Here is a 22017-nt window from a genome sequence, read left to right as displayed (position 1 = left end):
GGTCAGCTCTGTGCGCAGCCGCACCAGACTCCATGCGGGCCCCGCCTCCGCCGCCTCCCCACGCTATGCTCCCATTGGCCGCGCCTCGCGCACAGGGAGAGGGGGGGACGGAGCTCAGGGCTAAGGCACAGAGGACGGCGCGAGAGGCGGGCGCGGGAGAGGGAAAGTAGGACGGCGGCGCGCGCTGCAGAGGTCGCGCTCGCTCACACACGTGGCTGGTTTCGCCTGGCCTTCGACGGCTGTGCACAGGGATGGGCTGCCGCGCCCCCAGGTGATGACCTTGCCGCTCTCCTGCCCCCAAACACGCTCTAGCCAGTGGCCTTGCGCTGGTGATGGCCCCGCAGGTATCCCCCCAGTAACGAGCTGGCCTGGTGGCCTATACATGTCCGCTCTCTTAGCCATGCGGCCATTTTAGTCACAACATCAGCTGTGTGCAGTATACACCTACCACCTCCTGCTCTGGCCCAGTGCCCCAAGGGAACAGTGTATCAGGGGCTGTCTGAACGCTGCTCTGTACAATCTGTCACAACAGAAAAACAATGTACTCTTGAGGGAGCTACTGGTAGCTATGCAGCAATGTTACTCAGAAATGGGGTTCAGGGTTCACCTGGTTGTCAATCGCTCATAATAATTGTACTGCTTCATGTTCTTTGTACTTCTAAACCCAACATGTAACATATTCTGAAAGGTTAAATTGAGAGGCACTGGTTGGCTCATAGAATCGATAATTGGTCTTTGCCAGCTCGATTAGCAATTCCTATCCAGTTGTAAGTGAATAGCGAGCACAGGTCACTGCCATCTTGTTGCTATTTGAAAAGGCCTAGGCCACAGCTTCAAATGCTTCCGTTAGCCTGCGTCTCAGCGAGCATTTAGAGAGCTTTTCAATTGCATTCAGCTCACTTGATTGAGATAGCAGAGGGCCTAGGAGACTAGATATCGATTGTAAACAAATATTTTTTATGTTCTGGAGTTGCTGGTCATGGCTCTAGTTACTGTTGAATTCCATTTTGCACTTAAAACATGGATTCAGTCACTTTGTTGTGTTTCATCCCCAAATGTACAGTGCTTATTCTTTGAGTAATTTAAACATAGATCAGGTCAGAAGGCGATTCAGTATCCTCATATGCTCAGCGCAGAGTGAGCGAACCAGAAGTTCATCTTTTCCACTGGATTTTTCAGTCTGGTGTTTCTCTGCCACTCTCTGGCCTCTTGCATTGTCCCTGGTTCCCTTGGTTTTCTTGCTCTCTTCCTTTTCTTTCTATGCCTCCTTTTCATATGGCTCTTCTCACACATTTTACCCACCATGTCAGTAACACCTCCCTATCTGATCCCTCTCTCCCCCTCAGATGGTTCCTACTGTTGTCACTGCACTTTTTTCAGCTTTCTTCTCTCTATGATTCCCACTAACAACTGCCATTCTCACCTCTCAAATTCCAACAGCCAAATCCCCAGTGTCACTCCCCAGTTGCTGTCTTTCACTTCCAAATCCCAGCTCTAACCGGCATCATTCCCAACTGTCTTGGAGTGTTTCTTGAACTTTTCTATTTCTAATGTTCCAGCCCTGTTTGCTGTATGAATAGCCGGCAAGAGGAAAGGAACATCACTGTATTTGGTCTCATTACATCTGTACCATAGCAATTGTTAGTACCGTGGGTGAGCACGCTTATTGACAGCCAGAAATGAGAAGCAAGGGACTGAAAGAGTTATGGAGACTAAATTATTTTCTCCTTCCTAGGGGTGTCTCTCCAGGGCACTGTTGAAGCATATCATTGAGGAGAAACTGCCTCATTCCCTGTGTGAATCTCCTAAGATCCATTATTGTTGCTGTCTTCATCTTCAGAGAGGGTAAGGTAAGTGTGGCTTGTTTTTTTCCTTCTTTAATAGCTGGCTTCAAGTTTAATCACTGGAGCCACTCTATATGGCAAACAGTTTTATATCTACTTGGATTGTCTCTGGCATAAACCATATATTTACCAGGTTTCAGAGTAGCAGCCGTGTTAGTCTGTATCCGCAAAAAGAACAGGAGTACTTGTGGCACCTTAGAGACTAACAAATTTATTAGAGCATAAGCTTTTGTGGGCTACAGCCCGCTTCTTTGGATGCATATAGAGTGGAACATATATTGAGGAGATATATATACACACATACAGAGAGCATGAACAATTAATTGGCCTCTCAGAGTTGGTAAGACAACTCCCACCTGTTCATGCTCTCTGTATGTGCGTATATATATCTCCTCAATATATGTTCCACTCTATATGCATCCAAAGAAGCGGGCTGTAGCCCACAAAAGCTTATGCTCTAATAAATTTGTTAGTCTCTAAGGTGNAGTTGGTAAGACAACTCCCACCTGTTCATGCTCTCTGTATGTGTGTATATATATCTCCTCAATATATGTTCCACTCTATATGCATCCAAAGAAGCGGGCTGTAGCCCACAAAAGCTTATGCTCTAATAAATTTGTTAGTCTCTAAGGTGCCACAAGTACTCCTGTTCTTTTTGCATATATTTACCATGCACTGCAGTTCTTCAGATTTGCATATGAAGGGCTCCAAGTACCTTAAAACGTGGACATCTGTAGGAAAGCTACTTCCAAACGGGAACATCACAGTGGGAGAAGCCTCTGTCTACTCCTCACCCTTCATTTGAGTCTATGAATTATTTATAGGCTTGGAAGGATTAGATTTTTGATAGATATCAGTAAACATCTATTTCACTGTACACACACAAACTGACAAAAAGTATTTCCATCCATAATAACTGAAATGTACAGACAGGCAAAGTTAGAAAAATGCTACTTGAGAACATATTAGAGTTTGATTTAAGGATATATACTTTGTATATTTTGACTTATCACGTTGATAATTTGTATTTTAATGGTTATAAAGTTTTAACTTTTTGAATTTGTGTCTTCTGTCACTAAATAATTTTTGTCTGACCATCCCGTTGCCTGAACCTCTCATGCTTTCCCACAACTGTGAAAATGTAAATAGTTAAAAATAAAAATAGTTTAAAATAAACATCAGTATCCACTGAAATGATATTAAAAAAATTGAATTCTGTCAAGCCTGATCATTCAGTATCCCTGAGGCACGTGATTAGTATGGCCCATTGATACATCTAAGGTCTAGTAAGCTGGGATGTGCAGTCTTGAATCCCAACAATACATTATAGTTCCTGGGTATTGATAAGAACATCCTATGAAACTGTTTACCTTTTACCAGAACTAGCTAATTAGCATATGGGATCACAATATATTCATTAGAGAGAGAGAAAAATAGTTGAAATGTTTGTATTTTTTCCCCCCAGAAAAAGTCAGGAAACAAATTCAGATCTGTGTACGCTCCATGCAGTAAGAGAGCCCTAGGAACTCACTTCTCTTTTTGGAGGGATGGCCCAGTCTTCTGTTGTTCCACTGCTGCTACTTGCTTTTTCTCTGATTCTGTTGGTTTCCCCTCTTGCTCCCTTCCTTTCACTCAGCTCTTCTGATGCACTCTTCCAAGCTTCCTAGTAATGCTTCCTCCCTGACTGCTGTTCTCTCTCTTCCCTTCATTTTTATCCTTCTCATGTCCGGTGACCAGTTCCAACTGTTGCTTTCAAGTGCCATGGAACTGCTTGTTCCAACAGTCTCTCTCTCCTCCTTTTCAAAGGGACATCACCTAACCATTCCAATCACTGTGTTACAAAACTCCCATTGCTTTATAAGGGACCAGGATTTGGTCCTGTGTAAACACACAAGTGATTAATCGTATATCACTCCTGTGTACCTTCCCACCCTTTACAAGTCAGGGACTTCTTGCTCCTCTTCACTGTGAGACGTGACAGGGTGTAAAACCAAGCAAAAGTGATAGAGTAGCTCCTAAGTCCATGGAAGGATGAGAGCAGAGCATACTCCCCATTTCAGGCAGCACTGGTTTACCTTCTGTCCTTGCTTCATGCATGTGCGCCCCCACACACGCTAGATATTAGAGTTCAAGTGTATGTGTGGGAGAGCTAGTAGCAACATAACCCCTCTGTAATCTGATGTTATTGTTCCTCTGTGTAAAGATCCCAACATAATTGGCTTTTTTCCCTCATCTGATTGGTTTGAACATCTGATGATGTCACATATCTGCCGTTTTGTGAGATTCTTCAGAGATTGCGCCTAACATTTATGTCTATTTTGTCATATCAAGCACATTCTAGAGTCACTGATGCCATAACAACACATTCTTAAGAGTTTAAAAATTAAATATTCAGAGTTGTCTCCTTCCACAGATTTCCAGCATTATTCAAAACTGTCAACTAAAGCAGTTTCAGTGCGTGAATAACAATGGAAGTATTAAAAGGTGCATAGTACTTCTATGACACATATCTCTTATCTGTTGATTTTATTGGAGAAGATAATGTGCTCATTTTGTGACAGTGACCAGACCATGCTTTTCTGAGCTCCGATTGCATCAAGATCACATTGAATATTACATGGCCTCATTTTTCATCTTTCTCTTTTGATTATGTAAGGCTTGAATATGATACATAACGTAATGTAACTTTACTAAATCATGCTGCCCAAATAAGTATCTTCCCTAAGAGAGGTGAATCGGGGCTATGGCAGATGGGCAGAGTCAATATTCCTGCTCTTGTCTGAACTTCAAATTGGACTATGAAGAAATACTTACTCTACATCGTATCTTTCAAACACAATATGTTTACTCTAGTGTTGTCACCAGGGGAGCTAGGTTCCAGAGCAGCCTTCAGGATGGCAGGGGGATAGACGCATTGTGTCAGTAACACTTTATCAGAGGGGTTAGGAGAGTTTATTCCCATCTGCCTTTCTGTATGGTATTGGCCTCTTTGGAGGTTGCTGCTGGCTATTGTTGGATGCAGAATTTGTGCAGACCTGTAACAATAATATCTTAATGGTATGCGATAATGATATATAACAGCAGTTCTCAAACTGTGGGTTGGGACCTCAAAGTGGGTCGTGACCCCGTTTTAGTGGGGTTGCCAGGACTGACATTAGGCTTGCTGGGTGCTGCGGTCCGGGTCCGAAGCCTGAGCCCCACTGCTCAGGGCCAAAGCCCGAGGGCTTCAGCCCTGAGTGGCGGGGCTCAGGTTACAGGCCGCTTTCACCCCACTGGGCTTGGCTTTGGCTTCTCTTCCCCCGCCACCTGGGGTAGTGGGGCTTCAGTGAGCTCAGGCTTTGGTCCTCGGGTCGTGTAGTAATTTTTGTTGTCAGAAGGGGGTCACGGTGCAATGAGGTTTGAGAACCCCGGTATATAATGATCTTCATTCTAAAGGATCCCAAAGGGCATTACAGGAATATACACTGGAATCACTTTGCCCACCACTGAAACATGAGTCATGACAGCTGTTTAGTAGAAATATTATTCTTTAATTTAGGACAGGAAGTAAAGAATATGGTATCCAATTAAAACTTCAGGGGGACAAATATAATCAGACTGAAATAACTCAAATTGAAATTTAGTCAGGGCAATGGGACTGTCATTCCAATCTGGATCTGACTCACTACAAGCCAAACCATTTGTGCTTTCAAGAAAAGGAAAAAAAACCTTTTTAGACCGACACCCAACCTCATCTACTCTTCAACGAAGAAATCCTTCTGATCGTTCAGTATTTCTTTCAATAGCTGGCTATGTTGCGATAAGATTAACAGAGAATTGTAACTGCCCACCATATTCAGTTTCTGCGATGCCGAACCAGCGTTCTACAGTCACAAGTCCTACTTGAGCACTGTCCAATGACCCACCATGAACTCTGCCGTGGGGTTTAGGTCTCTGTTTTGGTGACAGCTTTTGTTAGAGCGTTGTTTTGGCAAGTGAAAGAATAAAGCTGGCCAAATCCACCTATAGGACACAATACAAAAAGGAAAGCAGCATTTTTCTTTTGCATAGTAGTTTCAAAACTATATTAAGTCCATGTTCAGTTGTAAACTTTTTTGAAAGAACCACAACGTCTTGTTCAGAAGTACAAGCATTTCAGAGTTATGAACAACCTCCATTCCTGAGGTGTTCATAACTCTGAGATTCTACTATATACTAAAATGTTAATATAATTAATTACAATGTACATATATAAAAAAATCATAGAAATGTAGGGCAGGAAGGGACCTTCCTCGAGAGGTAATCTAGTCTATCCCCCTGCATGGAGGCAGGACCAAATATACTTAGACCACCCCTAACCTGTTTGTCTAATCTGTTCTTAAAAACCTCTGACTATGGGAATTCCACCACCACACTAGGTAGCTTATTCCAGTACTTAATCATCCTCATAGTGAGAATGTTTTGCCTACTATCTTATCTAAATCTTTCTTGCTGCAGATTAATCCCATTACTACTTGTCCTACTTCAGTGGACATGGAGAACAATCGGTCGCTGTCCTCTTTATAAAAGCCCTTAACCTTTTGCGCTTTGCACACTTATCAAATCCCCCTTCCTCCCCACCCCCCCGGTCTTCTTTTCCCAAAACTAAACTTACCCATTTTTGTAACCTTCCTCATGTCAGGTTTTCTAAACCTTTTATCATATTTGTTGCTCTCCTCTGGACTCTCTCCAATTTTTCCACATCTTTCTAAAAGTATGGCACATAGAACTGGACACGATACTCCAGCTGAGGCCTCACCAGTGGAGAGTGGAACAAGTGCCTCCCATGGCTCATGTTAAATTTGTGTTCCAGTATGACCCTCAGATGTTTTTCTGCAGTACTGCCACCTACCCAGTTACATTTTGTATTTGTGCAATTGATTTTTTTTTTGTAAATATAATTCTTTACACGTCTTTATCGAATTTCATCCCAAAGAATCCCATAGTCCTTTATAAGTTTATAGAATAGCTATACAAAAGGTTCGTATCACCCCCTGCTGAAGTGTAGCCACCTATAGTGAGCCCTGGAAAGTGTTTTAACAGTGGACATCCATGCTGGAAACATGCTTCACAGAGCATTTGCAGGATCAGGCTCTATATTAGGAGCAAAGATCTCACTTGCAGCATGAGAAGAAAATTGTTGCAAAATAATAAGGCTCTTGAATTGTTTAGCGCCCCAGGAGATGAAGGCTGCAAAACCTTAGCAAGGGCATATAAGGATGCACTTAAAGCTGCCGCGGGAGGGAAGTCTGTGACTATCCTTGTATACTCTGAGTAGCAGGCAGAGATGCTCCGGCTCTTTTGCTGCATGTAATCTGTTTGACAGCTCAGAGGAACTACGGAGTCTCCATGACCCTGGAAAGACAGTTTGGCAGGCACATATGTTAAACAGGCAAATGCTTCTCTCCCAACTGTTTATTCATCTCCAGTAGTCATAGACCCTTCCAGTCAGACATTCACATTAGTGTTGAATGGTTAGATAATGACTGAAGAATCTTGCATGTGTCTTCACAGTTGTTGCATCCAAACCCATGGATGTAAATACTTGTGAGATGACGAGTCTCTGAAGCAGGATGTGGCCTAGTGATTTAGGCTGTCTACACTGGCACTTTCAGAGCTAAAACTTTAGTCTTTCATGGGTGTGAAAAAACATCCCCCTGAGTGACAGAAGTTTTAGTGTTGAAAAGCGCCAGTATAGATAGTGCTTTATTGCCTGGAGCTGTGCTCCCGGCGATAAAGCTACCACTGCTCATTTGGGGGGGTGTTGTTTTTTTTTTTTATTGCTGGGAGAGCTCTCCCCCGGTGATAAAGCGTGACTACACTGCCCACGTCAGAGCGCTGCTGCGGCTGTCAACAGGGAGTTGTCAACATCATATACAGCAGAATGATTCAGTGTAAATAATTATCTTTTTTTGGTGGTTCAATAGAGTCCCCTTTAAACATAACTAACTAAACCTGATATATAATATTCCCTATGACAGCAGCTCTAACACTATGGTTTGTGGACCACTAGTGGTCTATGGAGCACTTGCTTGATGTCTGTGGAGAACTGTCATCAGGGCTCTTGGTACTGGTTCTCCTTCTTTCCAGCTGCTAAATCACATTAAGAGGCAGCTAAAATATAGTAGGATGTAATTTTCAAAAGTACCTAAGGGACACTGAAGGTCAATGGGACTTGCTTCTACGTACCTGTGACACTTCTGAACATGGGACTTAGGCTCCTAAGTCACTTAGGTACTTGGAAATGTTTTTACCCTAAATGCTTTTCTTATGTTACTTTACTGTGTAAGCAATTGTGTTCATACAAAGATGTATGATTGCAAATAAGAGAGAAAGTGGTCTATGTGATAGAGAAGGGGGGGTTGGTGGTCTAGGAGAAAATTTCTCTACGTTTGTGGCCCACTCTATGAAAATTGTGACTCCACTCCCCGCCCTATACAGTGAGAATGGGTGATATTTGAATGGAGGAGCTTCTCTTCTCCCTGACTTTTATTAAACTTGCACCTTTTTATATCTGGGGCAGTTGGATTGCTCTGTTTCTTGTCTCAGATGGTACCCTGCTACACAGTGTTTGTGATCGATTGTTTGCTACGCACTTGTACACAGACGTGTTCACAGAAGCTGCTGTTAAAGCCAGTACTATCCAGCTGCAGTTTTCGAATGCAGAAATATTGAAATGCTGTCATGCAGTCCACACGTGGCTCCACCACTTCCAGATGTGGATACCGTCTTTCTCTTGTGCATGTAATTTACAACTTTATCCAGGGCGTGAAATGTAAGAGCTTTAATGTGGCAGGATGTATTGACCAATGTAACTATGGCTCTTTTGATTCTTTAGCACCTGCACTGATTTCACTCGCAGGGGCAGATTTCTGACTTCCTCACTGACTTGATGGCTTTACATAGGTGGATGTTCTTGCATCCTCAGCAGAGTTGCATAATTGTTAGTTTTGCAGAGAATTAAAGGCCTGATTCAGCTCCCATTAAAGGCAACATTAGGAATGTTTTATTAACTATAATGTCAATGGTTCAGGCTCCTAGTAAAGGGCTGGAAAACAAGACATTTACCTGGATTCATCTGAAGATTGTGATTTGTTGTTCCTGCATTTCATTTCAGTGCTTTATAGTAACTGCTTTACTTCCAACAGTGAGTGTTGATAACAAGTGGACTTTTGAGAGAAATTGTTGGAGGAACTGACCAGTGTAAGAAAGGTCTTCCAAAATGGAGTTATTGTCCACACTGGGAGTTATTCCAGCATGGCTCCAGTGAAATAACTTGTTCTCCTATAACTATGTTGGACAATTTCCATGTGTGGACAGACCTTGAGATTACTCATAGGAGGAGTAACAGCTAGTTCTCCTCTGCTCCCTTCAATTCTGCTCTCCCTGACCGGGAGGGCTTTTAAATTCCAACTGTATAAACTCTCATTACTGAGGGAAGATCTGGTGCTATATAGATTAATTTCAGGACTAAACTCAGCAGAAGGTTGAATCAAAACAGGTGGAAACTAGTGTTAGATACTTGTAAAACATTATGCTGAAAAAAAAGAGAGCTCTAGACACACGTGTATCAGCTGCTCTGCTGCTCACACATAATTTTGTTAACAATTATATATTCGCTATTTAGTCCTTATGAAAGGGAGGGACCAGAAGTACTGGATTGAACCATAGTAAGCCCTTATGTGGGTTTTCCCATACAGCGACTTTCAAATGACTTGCTCCCCCACAGGAAAATTAGGAGAAAACTCGGAGTTCTCTACAAGTAAGAATTGGAAAAGTTTAATTTCTAGGATTTGGGTCCTGGCCAAATCCTGAAGCTCTTATTCAGCTTTACTCCGGAAAACTCCCATTGATTTCTGAATAAGGATTGAATAAAATCTCAAAATTTGGCCCTTGGGCCTAGAGCCTAGCAATGAAGAAAAAAAGAACATCGTACTATGTGTATTCCATTCCTTCCTCCCCCTCCCCCCTTACAGAGGGGCAGCTGTTTTCTTGGGAATCATGAAAGACTTCCCTTGTTATGGAAAGAGAGAGAGAGAGAAATTCTATTGATATTTGCACTCTGTGGAGGAGTATCCTCTTGTTTCTATTCAGGAAATATCAGATTAAAATAAACACACAGAACATCACTCAGTGAGGAGTGAGTGCTTTATTTGTAACTCTTTAGTTTCAGTCTAACACCTTTTAAATGTTTTCAGTGTAGCCAATAACCTTGGATAGGTGCAATGGGAAAAAAGACAAAGCAGGAGTAAAAAGGGAAAGTATTAAATATGTAAGACAAGGATTTAACATATACAATGTTATGCCATAATAAATCTTTATACTTATGATTATGTACTTTGTACTTATCGTAGGCTGTCATAGCACTTTTTAAGATTTAAAAGTAGAGTTTCTAAAACACTCTTGTGAGGAAAGTATTAAACTATTTTATTGATAGGTAAACTAAGTTACAGAGTAGGTAAGTGTCCACACCAGAGCTGGGACTGGAACTCAGGAATCCTGACTCCTAATCTTCAAGTTTTACGACTAAATATGATGTTTCCTTACATATCACCGACAAGAAATATTCTGCAAGTGGATCTTAATTAATAGTTCTGTTACTGGTGTGTGACCACTATTACAGTTTTATTTATAGTATTTATTTATTTATTTATTGGTACTGTGGTAGTGTCAAGAAGCTCCAGTTGTGGACTAAATCCTATTGTGCTAGGTGCTATACAAACACAATCGGTCCCTATCCCAAAGAGCTTACAGTCTTTCAGCTTGCTGTCGTATAGCTGGGACAGCTCTGCAATGCTAACAGAAGTAAACATAAGCTGATAGGACTTGACAGAATATACATGGGAGCAGGTCTGTCACGTAAAGTGATATTTTAACATAGTCTTTATGACAAGATCATCTTTTCTCTCTTGCAAATAAAAATATCACAAACCCTCACAGGATTGTACAAGGGAAATACCTTTATATCATGTGTTTCTTGGTTTGCACTGACATGATTGGAAAATATTTTCTTTCTGCATTGAAGTGGGCAAAACAGAGGGTGAAGACATTGGGGAAAAAAATAGTATTGTACATCCATTATCAAATTTGCCACTTCTGGGATTCTTTTTGACAGCCGGTTTCAGAGTGGTAACAGTGTTAGTCTGTATCAGCAAAAAGAACGAGGAGTACTTGTGGCACCTTAGGGACTAAAAAATGTAAAACCCCAGTGGGGTTTTAGTCTGCAAAAGCTTATGCCCAAATACATTTTTTAGTCCCTAAGGTGCCACAAGTACTCCTCGTTCTGTTTTTTTTTTTTTTTTTACTGCACTGGGAAGTCAAGCTTGTCAGAATATTTCCTACTTCAAGATTGCTATCTACTTTCAGTCAAAAGGAACAGGAGTACTTGTGGCACCTTAGAGACTAACAAATTTATTAGAGCATAAGCTTTCGTGGACCACAGACCACTTCTTCGGATGCATATAGAGTGGAAGAAGTGGTCTGTAGTCCACGAAAGCTTATGCTCTAATAAATTTGTTAGTCTCTAAGGTGCCACAAGTACTCCTGTTCTTTTTGCGGATACAGACTAACACGGCTGCTACTCTGAATACTTTCAGTCAATACTCCTCCATTTGAATGTGTGGAATTCAACATTTTGAAAACTCTTAGCTATTGCTATTCCTAAGGAGCCTAGGGGAAGGATTCTAGTGTCAGGGATCAGCACAGTGGATGGGGGAAGGGAGGAGAGGAAGATCCGTATCTGAGGAGAGACTTTCTGGACTAGGAAAACTTCACTGACATGCATTCAGTACCCAGCATGGTTTCCTTCAAGGACCTTGTATTTTCATTCAGTACTGCCTTCTGGAAGTGAAGTTATAACTCTAGTCCTGGATAATAATAACAAAGAAAACTACCAGACTGCCATTGAAATGTCAGCTGGGTGCTTGTGTCCTAGAGAATAACAAAGAAATGCTAATATAATTAATTATGAAGTCTCAGAGTCCTCATTAACACATGTTTAGCACCCAGATCTTTGGAAATGGAGCTGTATAAAGAGATGCTCTGTGTTTATTCCTTTATAAATTATCTCCTGCCACTTCCCAATACTGGAATCAGTTCTTGTAGGCCTTGACAACATGATAGGGTGACCAGATGTCCCGATTTTATAGGGACAGTCCCGATTTTGGGGGCTTTTTCTTACATAAACACCTATTACCCCCCACCCCATCACGATTTTTTACGCTTGCTATCTGGTCATCGTACAACATGAGGAAGTTTGTTTTTCAGTCTCAATCCAGATGCACTGGTGCTATCAATGGTGTAAGCTGTGGTATAAGCAGGACTTGGGTAGGGTAGACTGCAGCAAGGTTAAAATGCCTGTACAGTATAGTTTACACCATTGGTAGCACAGGTAGGGAAAGTTTGAATCATATGATCAAAATGAAAATGAGGAAGAAAGAGAAAGTAGGGAGGGGAGGTGTCACATCCTTTTGGATTAAAATGTTTCCAGACCTGCCTTTCATTCTGAGTGGCACGACCAGTCTACAGCCCTCTTCCTGGGTTTTACCTCCAGACTTCATTCAGGTCACTCTCCAAATGCATCATCCAACTATATGGCTTCTATTTAAAAGTGTGTATGTAGGCTTAGATTACTCCACCTGAGACAAGATAAGCAAGGTTAACTAGGGTCTGTACTTGCATGGGAATCCTACCAAAATTTGCATGAAGTGGTAGTGTTGGTGATTCAGTATCTGTTTCTTTTCAATGCTGGGCCAGTGTCCCATTCTTCAGATGGAATACAAAACCATTTCTGGTCATTAGAAATCACTTGGCATTTTTTGCAGCAGTAGGAATGTTAAAATTGGTATCTTGGCCATATTCCAGTTTGGATATTTATTATATTCTGCCTCCCCCATATAGTTTCTGCTCGGTGTGGCATTCTTCCTTTATTGTTCTAAGATGCTAAGTAGTTGTGTAGAGTTGTTTGTGTGTGTAGTCTGTAAAGCGCTCTGAGATCCTTTGAAGCGAACGATGATAAGAGGCTAATAAAGGTAGGATATTCTTATTTACAGTTTCAGAAGCTACTTTGAGGCCTTGTCTATGCTAGAAAGGCTTTTCTGGTGAAGCTATACCTGCAAACCCTCCTAGTGGATATGCAGCTTATACTAGAAAGTGTTTATAGATATAGTTTATACTCGTCTCCCAAATGAAATAAGGTCTATTTGCAAAATTATTTTTTTTGCCAGTAACACTGCATCTATACTAGGGCTTTTCCCAGGGTAGCTATTTGGTCTGGAGTGTGGGGTGTTGTATTTTTTCTTCACACTCCTAACTGACATATGCCAATAAAACTTTAAAGTGTAGATGAGGCCTGAATCTATGCTCAGATACTATGTTGAGTATTTAAAATTGCACATTTTAAATAAACAAAAAATCAGCAAATGTTTGCTTAAGAGCAGGCAGAAACTACTGGCCCAATCCTTCTTTTATTCTTGTCAGTGTAAATGCAGTGTAAACCTTAGGACTGGTCTACACCAAAACTTAGGTCAAAAGGCTTAGTTAAGATGTCCTCAGCCCCAGGGCCGGCTTTAGGCCAATTCCACCAATTCCCCCGAATTGGGTCCCGCGCCTAAGAGGGCCCCGTGCCCAGTGGCAGGGCTGCCGGGGTGGGGGCAAGTGGCCAAGAATCCCTTCCCTGGCTAGAGGCTCCTTTTTAATTTTTACTCACCCGGCAGCGCTCCGGGTCTTCGGCGACACTTCAGCAGCAGGTCCTTCACTCGCTCTGGGTCTTCGGCAGCATTTCGGCAGCAGGTCCTTCAGTGCCACCAAAGACCCGGAGCGAGTGAAGGACAAACCGCCGAAGACTACGAGTGCCGCCCGGTGAGTACAAGCCCCACATGTTTTTTTATGTGTTTTTTCTTTTTTCAGTCATCCTTGCCGGGGCCCCATCAAAAGTGTTCGAATAGGGCCCCGCACTTCCTAAAGCCGGCTCTGCTCAGCCCAATATGGACGCGACTAGGTCAACGGAAGAATTCTTCTATCAACGTAGCTACCACCTCTTGAGGGGGTTGATTTACTACTGTGCTGGAAAAATCCCTTCTGTTGCAATGGAATAGTTGCAGCTATACAGCCATAGTGCTTGCACTGTAGACATAGCCTGAGTAGAATTACTCCAAAAGTAGAACTGAGCAGAGTTTGGCTATGTGTTTCTAGATGCCCTTTTAAAAATGATACTTCTGCGGCGGTGACTGTTTTTATAATAATAAATAATATTTTGCTATAACACTTTCCTTGTGAGGATTTCTAATTATTTTACAAATGTTAATTCACGCCCCCTCCCCAACAAATCTGTGAGGTACTATTGTGTCCATTATATAAGCTGGTGAAGTGAGGCACAGAGTGGATAAGCAACTTTCCCAGTCACATGATGAGTTGGTAACAGAGCTTGGGGTGGAATCTAGGGGTCCTGATTTCTGGTACCCTATTGTTGTGAGCACTACACCATACTTCCCCTGTGGTCATTCCCATTCTTTTTACATTTGGCTATAATTTTTTGTCTCCCTTTTTTCCTCCCTTTTATTAAGGGTCGCCTTTGCAACGTAGGTGCTTGGATGTGAGTTTAGCAATACCTGCAAAAAGGAAGAGGTCATTAATGCCCAAAATATTTAAAAGGATTAAACCCGCAAACCCTACTAAACTTGATTGATCTGTGACTTAATTGGTAATTGATGCTATTTATTGTCACGTTCTTCTGTACCAGATAAGGACTGGCTACTGAGTTGTTTATACACACCAGATGTGTTCATCATAAGATCCTTTAATGCTCTGCCAGGTATGGCTTAGGTTCTTTTAAATAACTTATAATAACCTGAACAATATAATACAGTTTAGCATTCCATTCCATTGCCCCCTTTAAGTTCTGCGTTCCTTCCATTTACAAAATATACCCTAACACACTATCTTTGAAGTTCTGTACGGATCAGTCTGTTATGTGTGTCTGAATCATACTGGTTTTCTAATTATATAGCCTGAACACATAATAACTTGGTTATCTGGCCGTCCATTAGTTGCAAATTGGCTGTGGTGAGTTTGAAATCCTTGAGTCGTTATTGTTTTGTTCTGCATCTGCCATTTGTAGAGTTTGTGTAACACCGACAGACCCTGGTCATTGATGGATGGGATTGAACGTGGGACCTCTGGAGCTAAATGCATGAGCCTCTATTACATGAGCTAAAAGCCACATGGCTTGTAGCTAAGGCTGTATCAGATTAATTAATCTCTAAGTGGTTTTGCCACTAGATGGGACAGAGCACCACACCCAGAAAGTGCGTGGGTTACATTTGTGGGTTACATTTGCTCTGTTGATTGGTCTTTCTGAGGAACAAACTGTAGATGTTGTTGATTTCTGTTGCACTCTCCACGGTGGCTGTCGGTCTCAATCACATATGCTCTGGGATGCTGAATTCTCTTTCTTTACAAAAATTGTAGTTGTCCATCCTTTTTCTCCATCCACTTTGACATGAACATGGTAACTAGGTTCTAGATCTGGCAGTTTTCTAGCTGAGTGACATGTGTTGTAAAAGTGGACCGTCACCCTCTTCTAGAATTCTAGTTCTAGCTTTCCCAGAATTCTTATCAATTCTGGCTACTCCCTTCATGTCTGGCCACTTTGGAGATACTTTATTTTCCAAAGTCGGAAAAACAGTTCGGAGTTGTGCTGGAGTATATCCAGTAGCAGCTATTAATGTTTATCTGTAAACACGGAAGAGCAAGGAATGAATCTTTCCGCTGTAGGATTGTCTTGGCTGTCAGTACCGCTCTCTCAGCCTCTCCATTTGCTTGTGGATAATGTAGGCTGCTAGTAATCTGAACAAATCATATTTAATTTGGAATGACTTAAATTCTGCTGCAGTGAATTGTGGCCTGTTGTCTGTCACTGGTTGTTCTGGAATACGAAAGTGAGCAAAAGTGCACTTCAGTTTTTCAATAACACTGCAACATGTTATGTCTTTCAAATACATTATTTCTATATACTTGACAAATAGTCCATAACAACCAGGTATGATGTCCACTGAATTTGCATAAATCTTCAGCTAGTCTCTTCCAGGGTGTGTTTGGTAGAGTTGTGCGTACACTGCATGAAAGGTTGTTATCTCTTAACCCAATAACTAGCCTGTCTCTGATATTTTCATGTTTTGCTTGCCCAAAATCACAGTTATCAGCCAACGTGTGCCGTACACTTATAAAACTTGCAACATTTTCTCCTGGTTCTTGAATTCTCTGGTTAAAACATGCTCTTCCATAAACCACATTTCTCTGAGTATAAAGTATGTATCAAATTGTAGCCAGAACTCGTTCATAGTCATCTTTGTGGCTCTTCAGTAAAGTCAAAAGTTTTAAACGTATGCTCTGCTTGCTTCCCCAGATCATAAGCTAAAGAAGATACCTGTATATCTTCAGTTTTCTTGTAGAACTTGGTAGCAATACTAAATCTTGCAAAAAATTGTTTCCAGGCTGTATATTCTGAAGGTTTGTCAAAGCTGAAGTTGTCTTGGGCATTGAAGAGTGCATGTTGATGAGATCCTGCAACCTTTGTTGTTGTTCCTTCTGTTTGCAACTGTTGCTGTTGTTTTTCTTCTGTTTCTGGTCTTAATTTATTCCTGAAACCATCTCATTTTCTTCTGCACCAGATATGGACTGGCCACAGAGCTTGCTTATGCACACGAGACCAGATGTGTTTATTATAAGATCCTTTAATAAGTGCTCTGCCGGGTATGGCTGAGGTTTGCTTAAATAAGGTATTTTATGCACAGCGCCACCTACTGGCTGAACTATATAATAAATTTAGCATTCCGTTACATTTATAATTCATCATATGGAAAATTATGTAATAAAACCTCAAAGGTTAGCAACAAAAAAGAGCCCTGTTTTTGCTCTTTCCCCATCGATATCTGTGCTGTCTCTTTCATACTTTCGCCTCCTATCCAGAATTGCTAATTGAATTGCAATAGTGCCTAGAGCTCAGGGCCCCTAAGTGCTAAGTACTGTACAAAGAGATGGTCCCTTACCTAAAGAGCAGAAATATGCTGTATCCCCCACCTCCGCTCCCTTATGTTCCCTTCCTCTTTCTGTTGTGTCTCCCAGTGCCCCTTCATTCCATGTTTTGTTTCCCTCCTCAGTCTTTTCCTGCTCTTGTCTATTTCCTGTTGCTGATCTGCTTCATTTATTTTTATATATAAATTGAACTTTCTAGTGCTCTGTCTTGTGAAGCACAAAGCAGAGGAAACATAAGTCAAATTGTAAAAAGAGCCACTTTTGTTGTCACCTATTAGCAATTTGTTAATATGAGGCCAGATGAAAATCTCTCTTTTTAAAATACCCTTAATTCCACCCCATTTTCAGTTCAGTATTAACATCTCAAAACAGAACATTCTGTATGTTTCTGATGTTGCCATTTGTGTCCTATATATGTTGCCATTTGTGTCTTCTGTCAATTAATTAATGTTTTTATAGTACTTTGAACATGTGAAGTGCAGTAAATGCTAGTGATTATTATTTTGGTAGGGAAGGTGTCTTAATCCAGTGGTTTTCAAACTGCATGTCGCGACCCAGTACTGGGTCAAGGACTGTAAAGCACTGGGTCGTGGCGGCTCTGGTCAGCACTGCTGATCGGGCCGTTAAAAGTCTTGTCGGTGGTGCTGTCTGGCTAAGGTGGTGCTGCTTGACTAGTTCCTACCTGTTCTGACACTGTGCTGCACCCCGGGAGCAGCCACCAGCCGGTCTGGCTCCTAGGCGGGGGGGCTACGGAGCTCCGCACACTGCCCCCACCCCAAGCACCAGCTTTGCACTCCCATTGGCCGGTGCCTGTGGACGAGATCCATGTGGAGCTGCTTGCGCGCTTCTGCCTAGGAGCCAGACCTGCTGCTTCTGGGGCGCAGCATGGTCCGTCCGCTGTGCCACGACAGGCAGGAAGTCTGCCTTAGCACCCCCGCTGTGCAGCTGACTGGGAGCCACCCGAGGTAAGCCTGCATCCCAATCCCCTCCCCCAGCCCTGAGCCTCCCCAAACCTGGAGCCCCTTCCTGCACCCCAAACCTCTCATCCCTGACTCCATCCCAGAGGCTGCATCCCCAGCCCAGAGACCTGACCCCTCCACACCCTGACCCCCTGCTTCAGCCCTGAGCCCCCCCCAACTGAGCCCCCTCCCATACCCTGAACCCCTCATTCCTGGCCCCACCCCGCAGCCCTCACCCCTGCACACCTACCCTCTGCCCCAGCCCTGAGCTCCTCCCACATCCCAAATCTCTCATCCCCAGCTCTGTTGAGTTGCCGGCATCAACAATTTTCTTCAATTGGGTTGCTAGAAAAAAAGTTTGAAAACCACTGTCTTAATCTATGGTTGTAAAGCATTGCATATTTTTGATACTCTATAATTATTAATAAACTAATATTTTCTATGTGGAAATCATGCTGATTAAAGGTAATTTAGCAATGACTGCAGCAGGTTCTCTGTTTTAAATTATAAATGTTTGGCTTAAATACTGCTGAGAACTTTTCTGAAATACTTATTTCCAATCAGGATCAAATGTCCAGCAAAGTTGTCCAGCAGAGTTGTCTAGCATACAGTAAACTGTGAGATTCAGAAGCACTCTACCTTCTGTACTTAATATTTACTGCATTTTGGTCAAAGAATCCTGTAAACAACACCCACTTTGCATATTTTAGTGGAGTGGCTGAGTTTGAATAGGGAAATTTATTTTTATCTCAATCATTGGGAAACAAAGATTTTTAATGCCCTTAAACATCTTCAAGCAGTAGAGTCTGCTGATGTCCCGAGGAATAAGCATTTCCCAGCAAGTGCTATGCTAGGATTTCAGCAATAATAGGAGCAGAGCGCTGTTTTATGAGACAGCAGTCTGGGTCCTGAATGAATTCACTATGAGGCGGAACACTCAGTATTTTCTCCAGACAAGGGATCGGTGTCCTGCTGTGAGAAAAACAGTGCACTGCTCCCATTATTCCTCTTGTGCTGCAAGTCTTTTATAATTGCTTCACAAATGAATGTTTAAAACATCAAGTGCCAACAGAAAGAGTGGAAAGGGGAACAAGGGGAGTAAAGTATTGCTAAGATCATACTTAAAACTGGTCTGCTGAAAATCTAAAGCGAAGTTCTGCAGTCTGGATTTTGTCAGGTTTTAGAAGCATTAAACTCGTGAGAAAATGAGGGTGAAGGATACTTTCATGATACCAGCCCATTACAATCCATGTACAGACCCTTGCACTAGTAAAACGGTATATGTTACCACAGAATAATGGGATTTTCTTTGTGATCTTGGGCAAGTCAGTTAACCTCTCTGTACCTCTGTTTCCTTATTTGTAAAATGGGAATTATATTCACTTCTCTGATAAAGTTAGAGACTATCTGCAGATGCAAAGTATCATTTTAAGGACAAAGTATTATTGTAGCCTCATGAGGTGCAGCATCTGAGCACAGAGTAAGTAAATGTACACATGTGGGTTCATAGAGTTTGCCAGAAAGACATCTTGATTTGAAGACTCCAAGAGATGAAGTATCCACCACTTTCCTTGGTAGTTTGTTCCAGTGGTTAATCAGCCTCACTGTTTTAAAAAAAAAAAAAAAAAAGAGTGCACCTCATTCGCGTTTGTCTGGCTTCAGCTTCTTGGCCATTGGTTCCTGTTATGCCTTTCTCAACTAGATTAAAGAGCCATTTAGTATCTGTTATTTTCTCTCTGTGAAGCTACTTATATAATTGTTGCAGATATTCTTTTCTATATAGGTTCTTATATTGCACTCATCACCATAGTATCCATGCAGATATCAAACATAATACAATAACTTTATCTGAGTTTATACAGCATATTAGATTTACATCAATAAGCAAATACAAGGTTTAAAAAAATGTCTGTAGACCTCATTAATGGCTTAGTGAACTAGGAGTGGTCCTTTTGTTCCCAATACTGTATTAGGTGATGAGGTGTCATGCTCAAATGGGGTTTGGGTTACACTACTTATATGTGTGTAGCATTTACTTCCTTTGTAAAGATCTATTGAGGAGAAGCACTATGTAAGAGCTAGATGTTGTTGTTTTGTAAAGATCTACTAATTACTGTTTCATGAAGGCCTAAATAAACCAGGAGGAGCAGAGGAGATGGATGGTAGAAGGCACAGGGCTGGGAATTGGGAGACTTCTGTTCAGTTCTGCCCCCGATTTCTTTTGACTTTGGGTGAGTTACTTAATCTCTCGCTACCTCATTCTCTGTATCTGTAAAATAAGTATAATAATATTTATTTCTACCTCATATCTATGTTGGAAGGCTTACTTCGCTAATATTTCTCAAGTGAAAGATGCTAGAGAAGGGTGAAATATTACTATAAAGTATCATTATTATCTGACGATCGTTCCTTGTTAAATTGCCAGAGTAGAACAAATTGAGCTATGGCATAACTGGGTGCAAATCTCTTGACTTTAGTGGAGTTATGTCCATTCGGAAGCTACGTCTGCATTGAGGCATGTCTATATGTACAGTGCTGCAGAGGTGTGGCTGTATTGCTGCTTTACTGGACTAGGAGGAATACCAGTATATTATATTGGCAAAGCATTCCTAGTGTGGATGTAGCTATATTGGTATAGTTAAACCAAGTGAAACAAGCTATAACAGTAAAAGTGCAGTTTTGCCAGTTTGTGTCGACATGAGGGGCTACAACCTGCAAAGGTATGTCAGTCAGGGTTGGGATCACACCTCTTCACACCATTGACCGACATAACTATATTAACAGAAATCTGTAGTATAGACCTGGCTGAATTTGTTCCTGTATCTTGATTTTTATGTATGGGGCATATTCATCCCTGGAATAAGTGGCAACAACTCAATTGAAGAAGTACATGGATTGATTTAGATTTGTTTATGCGAGGACTAAATTTATCCCGTGTGTTCACCATGTTAAAAAGAACTGGTCTGTACTTGAGAGTTGTACTGATATAGTTATACTTTTACAAGCCCTAGTGTGGACACAGTTACACCAGTATAGGTTATTCCCCTTCACATATGGGAATAGTTCTTCTTCGAGTGCTATCCCTGTGGGTGCTCCACTTTAGGTGTTTGTGCTCCCCTGCGCTCATAGTCGGAGACTTTTAGTAGCAGTGCTGGTTGGGTCGCACATGCGTGGTCCCTGCTTTGCGCTGCTGCAGGCAGTTAACCAACGCTGTGCGACCAACCCCCACTCAGTTCCTTCTCTATTGCAGAGACTAATAAGGAAACACCGAAGTAGAGGGGAGGAGGGAGGGTAGTGGAGAACCCACAGGGGGACACATCTCGAAGAACCTCAGTTACTGCACAAGGTGAGTAACCTTCTCTTCTTCTTCGAGTGCTGTCCCTGTGGATGCTCCACTATAGATGACTTCAGAGCAGTGCCCTCCAATGGAAGGAGGGGTTTTGGAGTTGAAGTCGTGACCTCTGATAGTAGAGAGCATCCCAAGGAGGAATCAGATGTTGCCTGTTACTCTAAGGCATAGTGCTGTCTAAAGGTATGGGCTGAGGCCCAGGCAGCAACTCTACAAACGTCCATGATCGGTACATTGTGCAGGGAAGCCGTGGAGGCTGATAAGGCTATAGTGGGATGTGAGCGAATCTCCATGAGGGATTGGCAGTCACACTGATGATAGCAGAGTTTTGTGCGATTATGGCTTTCGCCCTCAAAATGGCTGTAGCCCGGGTGAGGTGGGGGTGGAGGGAAGGACAAGGCCACATTGCTTATTGTAGCCACACTAAAAATCAAACTGTTTGAATGACAGCCTTCTGTTGCTTGGGCCATCCTCTGGAGTGCAGTGACTGGCTGCCTGGAGCCTTCCCTCCCCCGCGTTCTTGGGCGTCTGGGTGAGGAGGATATGGAACATGGGGAGGAGGCTAGGCAGTTATACAGTGGATGCAGCGGGGGTCTGTGCTCTTGTTGGCTTTCCTGCAGCTCTAACAGACGCTTCATCATGTCTGTTTGCTCCCCCATTAGCCGCAGCATCGTGTCCTGCCTCCGCTCTTTGCGCTCACTTAATTCTTTCCTGGCCTCTGCCACTGAATGCCTCCATGCATTAAGCTGTGCCCTATCAGGGCAGGAGGACTGCATGAGCTCGGAAAACATGTCATCGCGAGTGCGTTTTTTTC

General features: G+C 42.3%; 1 long non-coding RNA gene across 1 annotated transcript; it reads left to right on the top strand.

Moving 5' to 3' along the window:
* The first annotated feature begins 109 nt into the window (after window positions 1-109).
* On the top strand, window positions 110-20198 carry LOC117889414. Its single transcript, XR_004648472.1, has 3 exons — window positions 110-271; window positions 1736-1850; window positions 19981-20198. It is a non-coding gene; the product is annotated as an uncharacterized LOC117889414 (long non-coding RNA).
* The last annotated feature ends 1819 nt before the right edge of the window (window positions 20199-22017 follow it).

Source organism: Trachemys scripta, chromosome 17, assembly GCF_013100865.1.
Source record: "Trachemys scripta elegans isolate TJP31775 chromosome 17, CAS_Tse_1.0, whole genome shotgun sequence".
Lineage (NCBI taxonomy): Eukaryota > Metazoa > Chordata > Testudines > Emydidae > Trachemys > Trachemys scripta.
This window is presented reverse-complemented; position numbering and strand designations above follow the sequence as displayed.